Raw genomic sequence first — 10000 nt, 5'->3', positions numbered from 1 at the left:
ATATGTTTGGATAATTGTTGAATGATTGGCATTGGTATTGGTTTGATAGGTACCTTGCCAAATCCTCAAGAGAACAACTTGAACTTAAAGGAAATCAAGAACCAAGTGTCAAAAGGTAGCATTGAATTACATTTTGATTGCTTTCTTGCTTACATTGATGTGTTAATGTGTATGTGTGCAAAGTGTGCCATGATGTGACTAAGCTTTATTACAAATGTTGATTGTAATGTTTGAATTATGTTGCCTTGGGATTATGTCCTCTGAATATGTGTATGATAGCTTACTTTCCATGGCATACAAGCATGAACACATAAGCAAGATAAATGCATGAAACCATTTCATGTGGTGTTTGCATGAATGCATGATAATTGTGATTCCTTGCTACTAGGATTTCTTCGAAATCTCACTCCTTTGTTTAACACCACCTAGGAGGGAGTTCAAGTAAGGGCAAAGGCAAGGAAGTAGTTTCGGAGGCTAAATGAATATTTACTATACCCTAGAATGACTGTTGGAACTTGTTATGAAATGTTGCAAATTATGTAATGTTTGTTAGATAATAGCTCCTATTAGGAGCCAAACATGTATGTCTATGTTTAAACATGTGGAAGTATATTAGAATGTATGTTTAAGTATGTGTTAAGGCACATATGATTAAGGATGGGTAAAAGGTTAAGAAAAGATAAAACCAAGTATGATTAGGGGATGAACTTTCCCTAGAAATAACCAAACTTGGGACACATGAAATAAATAGCAAATTTTTAAATGTGCACTTGAAATTTGGCAAACTTATAAGACACATTTTTAGCTTTAAATCAAGTGGTAGATTATTAAATTTGGAATTTTTTGCAAAGAGTTATGCCCTTCCAAAGTTGGACAAAAATACTAGAAATTTCAAAATTTACCAAATGAACAGTACATATTTTTGTGGAAATTGGTATTGATCCATGAGGAAATGACATCCATGATTATTTTTCTTATGTAGAGCTTTTTATAAGCTTCGCATGAGATTTAGAACCACTCTGTTTTGATTTTTCTACATTTAGTTATAATTTTTCCAAAGTTGACTCGATTTTAAGGATTACATGAATAGTAACAAGAATCAAATTTTTAAAACCTTGGTTTTTACCTACTTTAAGTACAGCGTAATGCTTCCGAATGGTTCCAAATGACGTATAATAGGGTTTAAAAATGAAGGTGTGACATGTGTCATTTCGACCAAGGGGTGTTTATGGTGCAGCAGTTTGTTTTGCATTAATTTGATAATTCCAATAGGTTTAAAATGTGTTTTTATGTAGGAATATACCAAAGGAAAGTGTGTAAAATCATTAGAATCAAAAACAGAATTTTTAGAGAGTTATATATCCTTATTCAGACAAACCAATTTCATGAGGAAGGAGTTTGATTTTTGTAAAACTGATTGGATATTTGAATTCCTCGTGAAAAATTATGTAGGACTGAGTCAACAGATCATTGATTCCAAAGGAGGAACAATTTTGTTAAAAATCAAACAAAAAAAGGGGGAAATTATGTAGGTTGAAGTTAAAGTGTTAAGTTTAAGTTGTGTAGTTGTTAATATAGCTTGTATTTATGCTTGAATCAATAGGTTTTGTGAGGAGAAATCAAAGAGGATCATAACCCCTTGAGGAGACCAAAATTGTTAGGTGTTAAAATGTAGCATTGAATTATAATTTGATTGTTTATCTTGCTTGTTAATGTGATTATGTTGTTTGCTTGGATTAAGAAACTTGTATTGTGGTTATGGTTAATTGGATGACCTTGGTTGGTGCTTTGGCCAAATGCATGGAAGTATGTTTATGTGAAAGTGTTGATGTTCCTATTTTGTTATAATGTAAAGCATGATTTCATGTAACTTGAGGATGTCTTGAAGTGCTATAACATGTCACATTATAACTTGCTTGATTTGCATGAGAGTTATAGTTCAATTGCTATTGGGATTTCTATGAAATCTCATTCCCCCAACATTAAATTATGTCTTAAATAGGAGGTGGCTCATCCACGGATAAAGGCAAGGAATTGATATTGGGATGAAGGAGCACTATGGATTATGTAATATTATATGATGTTGTATAACATTTTGCCAAAGTATATGATGATCTTATAATAGAATATGAATGATATTATATTATGTCTACATTTGTGTAATGTGTTTGGATGCTGGAATTATGGATGATGGATTCCTAGTATGAAGTAATGCAAGGAAAAAGGAATTAAAATTTAAGAAAAATGGGATTAGGGGATAAAATTTTCCTAAACAGTTTCAATCGTGTGGCACATAAAATAATAAAAAATAGATAAATTTGGATCTAAAACTTGGCATTCCTATAGAGCTCATTTTTAGCTTTAAAAGAAGTGGTAGATCACTAAAATTGGAGTTTTATACTAAGAGTTATGCCCTTTTAAAGTTGGACAAAAATGCTAGAAATTCAGAAATTGACCAAATGAATAGTGCAGCTTATCAGATTATCTGGATCTGTTTTAAATAGATATGAGTCTAGTGATATTTTCCCTTGATAGAGAACATAACAAGATTTAAGTGAAAATTGGACCCACCTAATTTAGATTTTTTTAGAATAAGTTATGAATTTTCAAATTTGGCCTAAAAAAACTATGAACAATGCACAAACAATACGAAATTGGAAAATTTTAAACTTGAAAATTTTCATTCTTGAGCTATGGGGAATGGATTATAATCATCCCAATTGATGTAATATGTGGTATCAAAGGAGGTGTTACACTTTTTGGTATCAAAGCAAAGGTTCTTGCTCTGTTTAAGTTTTTCTGTTTTACTTATTTGTGCTGTGATATGTGATTGGTTGTCAATTATTGTTGTGAATTGTGATTGAATGTTAGTAATAATTGTGAAATGTGGTTATTTGATTGAATGTTACTGGATGGGATTATACCTTGTGATGGATTGTGTATGTTATAAGTTGAGTTGAGCACAGGAAAAGTATAGCCTGCTGTAGCGATAATTTTGGAGAAACTATAAACCAGAGAATGCTAGGGGAGCCATACCCAGAGTGGTACCACCCGCATATCTTAGACCTCAATGGCCCAACTCCACCACCAGGGTACTATCAACTCCTGAGTGAGATTGAGGATATCCACTCCGAGGAGGACTCTAATAAGATTATACAGCTTTATGATAGTGATGCCCAAAGCACTGTGAGGCCTAGATCTAATCTAGATGAAGTGAGCCCCAGCACAATTAGGGTAATACCACTTAGGATGGTAAGACCAAAACAAACAAGGTCAAGAACATACCCATTCAAAAAAGACCTTTATTGGTATAGAAAGAACTCAGAGACTATGATAGCATACTCAGAGAGCTAAGGGAACTGGGAAGGCACATAGATCGAACCTAAAACCAATATGGTATTACCTATCTAGATTTTCTCCTTTATGTGAGACTATTGTGCAATGAAGTAATTGAGAAGAATTCAAATACTGATAATGCTCTCTGAAACTGAGCACTGATAGACCCCTTACCAAGAACCAGAGTTTAGCTGGATGAGATTCAAAAGATTTGTGGCTGCTCCATATCCCGTACTTTCCATCAGCTGCTTGATGACTTGAAGATCTTTGTTCTCATTACATTTCCTTTTACTACCTTTGCATAGTGAATATGTGAAGGGAATTGAAAGACGACGCGCAGCGGAAAAACAACTCGAAATTTTAAAAACTTTCAACCCCTTCCCGGATCTACTGATCGCATTTAAGTCAGGTAGTAAGAAACATTACCTTTGGTGTTCGATTTCCTGGTGACTCGATGATTCGGCCGTTCAGGATGCTTCTGATCGCCTCCTTTGTCGTTCGAAGTCGACAACTCCGGTCGGCTTCCTCCACCGGTATCCACACGAGTAGCCCTCAACCTCGAACGGCGTGCTAGCGCCTATGTCCGTCTAGGGTTTTCGAAATCCGTCCTCTCTCCTCTCTTAGGCCGTCTCTTATCTGTCAGTTCTCTCACTCTTAAACCCTAGCTCCTCATATCAAATATATAGGATGCTATATAGGTTTAATTAATAATATTTAATTTCGAAATTAACTCTAAATTAATTCCGAAATTAATACAATATCAAATATTGCCTAATCAGATAAGAGAACAATTAAATAAATATGGTTTAAATTAAATCCGTCTCACAGATTTAATTCACTTATTTATTTAATAAAGAGATGACGGAATTTATATATTTAATTTATCCTTATAAATTAATATCTCTTATATTTATATATATATACGAATTTATATATATATATATATATACACGTCCACCCTATTTATTCATTGAATCTGGACATATCTTAGATTCAATGAATCTGGACATCATAACTCGTGTTGGGCTATTTTGTGTGCGACCCTGTAGGCCCATATGAAGTTGGCAGTGGGCCATTAACTATAATGACTCACAAGTCGTAAGCGGTCTCTAGCAAGACATCACGACTACCCAAAACATATGAGGATCATTGAACGTTGCAACCTTTCATACAACCATATCACGTCCCTTTTGTCACACGACATTTTGGTCATGGATGAGGCATGGAGAACGTCATCCTCCTATTCATGACCGTTACTTTCTCGATCCCTGAGTAGTCTGAGTATAGAAACGGAACTACCTTTCCATTATAGTATGGCCATACATTTCTCAGACTCACTCATCGAGGGGCCCAGTAATGTCTCTCTACGAATGTGAGGGACAAATTCCATCTTGACCATTCACATTCCTCCGCATGAAAAACCACTAAGCCTGAACATAGTCTTTATGATCACTCGGTCAAAAGTGACTTTTGACTAGGTCAAAGCTAAGCGTTTCTCATGTAGGAACCCATGATGATCTCAGGTCAAAGGGCACAGTGACATGGTTTGTATATGAGAGAAGCTTATGACTTAACCCATGCAGCTCTCTCATAGCGGGTCGGTCCAACACCTTGTACTCTTACATGTGCCTATGACTTTAATTTATATCTCTATATATCTTTAAAGTCATACTGGTCTTATTTCATCTTTGCTCCCACATAGATGACCGACCAGGGACATTTAGGATAAACCATGAGTTATCCAAGGATAGTCATCATAGTAAACATGCAAATAATATGATAACTTTAATTAATAAATTCATAAATTAACAATGTTCAAAACAGAATGATTGGCCCCTAGGGCACAATTTCCAACAATATGGATGAATGTATAATATGTCAAATGGTTGTTATAGGTTGTGCGGATACTTGAATAGTGTTTTGCTGACTATGCCATATATGTATAGTTGTGAATAGAAAAGCAATATAAAGTGTCTTTTATGTAAAATGATGATTTTGTTCCTCTTATAGTTAAGATAAAAACAACAAAATGGTAAGAACAAGATGAGGATTAAGAGGAAGGGGAGAATCGTCAAGTACATAGAGAATTAAGTTTATGACATTTTTCATGTGACAATAAGATTATGGCATTCAACAATTAACACAAAGTTGGTGGATCAAAACTGTTAAGAAACAAATACAGAAATGGAAGTGCATTGTAGTTAATTTTAGCTCTAAAGCATGATCTAAGAAGTTACCCTCTCCAGGCCTGCCTAAACAGTTTTTTTTTTCTTCTGGGCTAGGAAGAAATTTCAGTTCTCATGTTTGAGCGACGCCATGTTTCCTGAAGGGAAAAAAAGGTTTACACAGAAGAGATGGTAAGAAAATGTCTTATTCAATTGCATCTTCTCTTCTAAATGATTCCCATATGCTTATATTATTAATTAATAGTATTCATCTCTAATTTTTTAAAAATCGAAACTAACAAATATGCAGAGAAATTGAGAGGATATATCTAGAGCATTTAGTGTCGGAATCATTCACAATGTACATTGAAATGACAGCAATAAGAGCCCAAAATTGTGTTATGTATTCATAAATAATATGATTCGGGTCTGTACAGGAATAAGTATATGCAGCTAAATAACAAAAAGATGGCCTTCTCTACATGTATACATTCATTCCTATATAATTTTAGCTCTGATCATGCGTATATTATGTTGCTATTCAACCTATTTTCTGGCACGTTCATATATGAATGACCTCGTCAACAATTCAATAGCTTTCTCTATCACTACCAGTATGCGAAGGAAATAAAGCTCTAAAATTAAACAACAAGTTAGGAATGTTTAGAAACCAATATATTTAATGACTACTCTGTTTAGGAACCGTGCACTTAAAGAACAATGACAACACTTCTGTATAGTTTACAAAAAAGTTATCAACAAAGACTTCATCACAAAAAAGGAAGTTTTATCGAATGTATGCTTAACGTCAAATTTCTGTGTTCAAGATGTGACATAGATGCAAAACACAAACAGAGAGAATTACAATGTCATATGAGTCTTCAGATTACATGGAGTTCTTATGCTGTGGCTCCAGTATAACATAATGCCAAGGCATATTTGACATAACATATCATGCATAATCACATGCTTTGCTCAATCACATCATGACAATATAAATCAATTAACACATACACATTTAAACAAGCAAGAAAGCATTCAAATTATGAGTTCAGAGCTACTTCTTGATTGATTATTCAATTTGGCCTCTTTAGGAAGTTTGAACTCCTCTTTGATTTCTTATACAATGCCTATCAATCCAAGCATGAACACATTTCAAATTATGAATAATCTAAGCATAAATACCATGGCTCAACCATAAACTCAATTAAACCCTATTTTTCTTGATTTTTGACGTAATTATTTTCTCTTTGTTTCAATCAATCCCTTAAGCCATTTCTACACAATTTTTCATATAGAATCTAAATATCAAATCAAATTTAACAAAGCCACAGTTCTTCCCCTTCAAACTGATTTGGCCAAATAGGGTAGGTTTAGGTTCCAAAATTTTCATTTTTGATTCCAATGATTTTAAACTTTTTCTTGGTGTTTCCCTACACAAAAATACCTTTTAAACTCATCGGAATCATCAAATCATATTGAAACAACTTCTAAGCTCAAAAACTCATGGTGACCAAATTGCCGCCAAAAAAACCCTAACTTTAGTTTTCTTCCAAAATTCAATCAAGACATCAATTGAACATGTAATTTCAAGCTCATATTCATGGTTTCTACCCTTCTTTAATCCATTCTCATTGTGGCTAACATCCTAGCTCATATTTGACAATTCAAAAATTTGGTATATGTGGCTAACATCCTAGCTCATATTTGACAATTCACAAATACAATTGCTATATTTTTTTCATTTTCAAAACCCAGACTTCACAAAGGCCTAAAATCATAGATCTGTCTCAATCTATATTTTAGGTTAAGGGCCATAAAATTACTGTTGTGCTTCGTAATCTGCATAAGTCTTTTGGAGCAAGTAAGTTTTCTTCTTCAAGAAAATAGAAATGAGTAATAGAAGAAGTGATGATTCTTGACATTGATACAACAATTGAAAAATAGAATCAATCACCAGATACTTAGAAAGTAAACTGAACTTACTTGATCGATGCCTTGATCGATAAGCCTTTGATTGATCAAGTTATCGATTAATTACAAGAAGAATAGATATAGTAGATATATTCATTTATCGAGTAGATTATGGATCATAAGATGATCAAATAAATGATCGATAAACGATGAAATATGAACACTGTGATCTGTACAAGTGAAGTATGCATGATTGATCTCTTTTCAAGTTTTATTTGCCTTCGTATCTTTTCAAAAGAGAATTATGTGACAGAAGAAAGCTGAGTAAAGTTTGAAGGTAAAAAGAAAATAGGTTTTAAAGATCATCGTGAAGAACTGTTGAGAAATGAACTAATGCAATGATCGAATAGATGATCAAAAAATGTTTGATCGATCATATCATTGATTTTGCTAAATATGAGTGAAATCCATTTTCAAAATATGATGATTGAACACTTCTTCGATAATGGGTTGATAGAACAAGTGATCGAAAATTGGTTTCAAAGAAAACTTTCACAGTAAAGTGCATAGAGTAGATCATGATCGATTAAATGATCGATTAATGATTAATCGATTAAGTGATCGATAAATGATTGCTGAAAGTTGTTTTTAGGAAAGATCAGGGAAAGACTTTGACTGATCATGCGATACAAAAAGAGGATGATGATTGATCATATTATCGATAAAAGGATGATCAATCAATTGATCGATCATGGACAGTAAAAAAGTTGATTTAGCAAAATAACACAGAATACCTTGATAGATCATATTATCGATTGTCTATAAATGTTTTAATACACATTGTTCAAATAGGTTATCAATAAACAATGAATGATAAAGTGATCGATAATAAATAAACTGTTTAATATAGTAAATAAGTAGGGAGATTTAACGAGTTATCTGAGTCCACATCGATTAATGCTTGATTGATCAAGTGATCGATAAAAGTTGTGTTATACTCATAGTGGTTTATGGCTTTTTCCTGATAGTTAATCAAACAATAGATTATCAATCAATTGTTAGATGATTTGCTACAACAACTTACACTAACCAGTGTTATCAATGATCGATCAACATATAAAACTTGAACTATCTAACACATTACCGATCAAGTTCAATGTTAAGTGATTAAGAAAAAAGTAGCAGTTATCTGACAACTCATTGATTAACCTTTGATCGATCAATTTAACAAATTCACAAAGAAACAAAAAAGCTTAATTTGTTATCATCAAAACCTTTAATCGAACAAACTCTAAAGGCTCCTTTTGCCTAACATTTGGTATTATTATATCACATTGAGTTATTTATGATGAGGAAAGAAAAATAATTATAGAAAAAGGGTAACAGAGCACATATTAGTGCTATCAAGGTAATCAGGACTTGAATAAGTACCCAATACCGTGCAATATTGCAAGGTTGATGGAGGAATGGCCTAGGGATTGATTTTGAATGAATTTATATCTATTTTTCTCCCATTTTGGCACCATTTTCATGTGAGGATAATGATGGGATATCAGCATTTGCTAAAGGGCAAAATTAGAAAGGAATAAAGAGAGATATTTGAGTTGGCTTGCAAGGTAAGCCAAAACACATAGGAAATTAGAGAGAAACAAATGGTAAGATCATGAGACATGAGGCAAGATCATGAAGTGTATGGTTTAATCAAGAGACATATGGCAAGGTAAAAGGGTTAAATGGTAACTTGAATTAACCTAGGTAACATGGTAAATAAGCTTTTATAAATACCCCTTCTCTCCCATTTGATGATAGATTTCCGGCCAACACTAAGAGAGAAAGGGGGAGCATAAAATCTTCATCAAGAAGGAGAAGAGGAAGAGGAAGGATAACCATGTGAGATCAAGCTTCAAGACAAGATATGGCTATGGTTTTTGATGTAATTTAAGTTTGTCTTATTTGAGCTTGGCTATGGTTTTTGATCAATTTTGGAAGCACAAAACTCTAAGGGAATGTTCTATCCAATATTTTTTACGCCATGAAAAAAATTGATTGATGTTAGATTAATGATCAAGAGGAAGAAAAGATAAGTAATCAAGTGGTTTTGCAAAAAAATTAAATGAATTCAACTTCCCTTAATTATATGTAAAATTTCAGCCCAACCTATTATATGAGTTAGGGTTGGATTTTGATTATTTTGATGTGTTTAGAATAAAAAATTGTATGGGATAAAGGGGAGAAAACAGGTTTAGAAGCATTGGAATTGAAAGTGAAAACTTTAAACCCTAGGACCCTAGTGTTTAGCCAAGGCTTGTTCATGGGAAAAGAGTTGGATTTTTTTTTTCAATTTGAGCTTGGAAATAGATTCTACATACAAAATTATAGAGAAATAGAATGTGAAATTAATTTTAGAAAGATTAAATTCAAATTTCAAATGTTAGAGGTTAAAGTAGGTTAAAGAGTAAAGTACGAATGTCATTGATTTCATAGGTCTAATAAATGAATGGTAATGATGTGTAAATGTGATTAGGACCATGTGATATCAAGGAAGATTAATGAGAGGTTGAGATTGACGGTGACATTCCACATAA

This window comes from Neltuma alba, unplaced genomic scaffold (genome assembly GCF_004799145.2).
Source record: "Neltuma alba isolate B1F8T4 unplaced genomic scaffold, ASM479914v2 tig00011845_pilon, whole genome shotgun sequence".
Taxonomy (NCBI): domain Eukaryota; kingdom Viridiplantae; phylum Streptophyta; class Magnoliopsida; order Fabales; family Fabaceae; genus Neltuma; species Neltuma alba.
Note: the sequence above shows the minus strand (reverse complement) of the source record.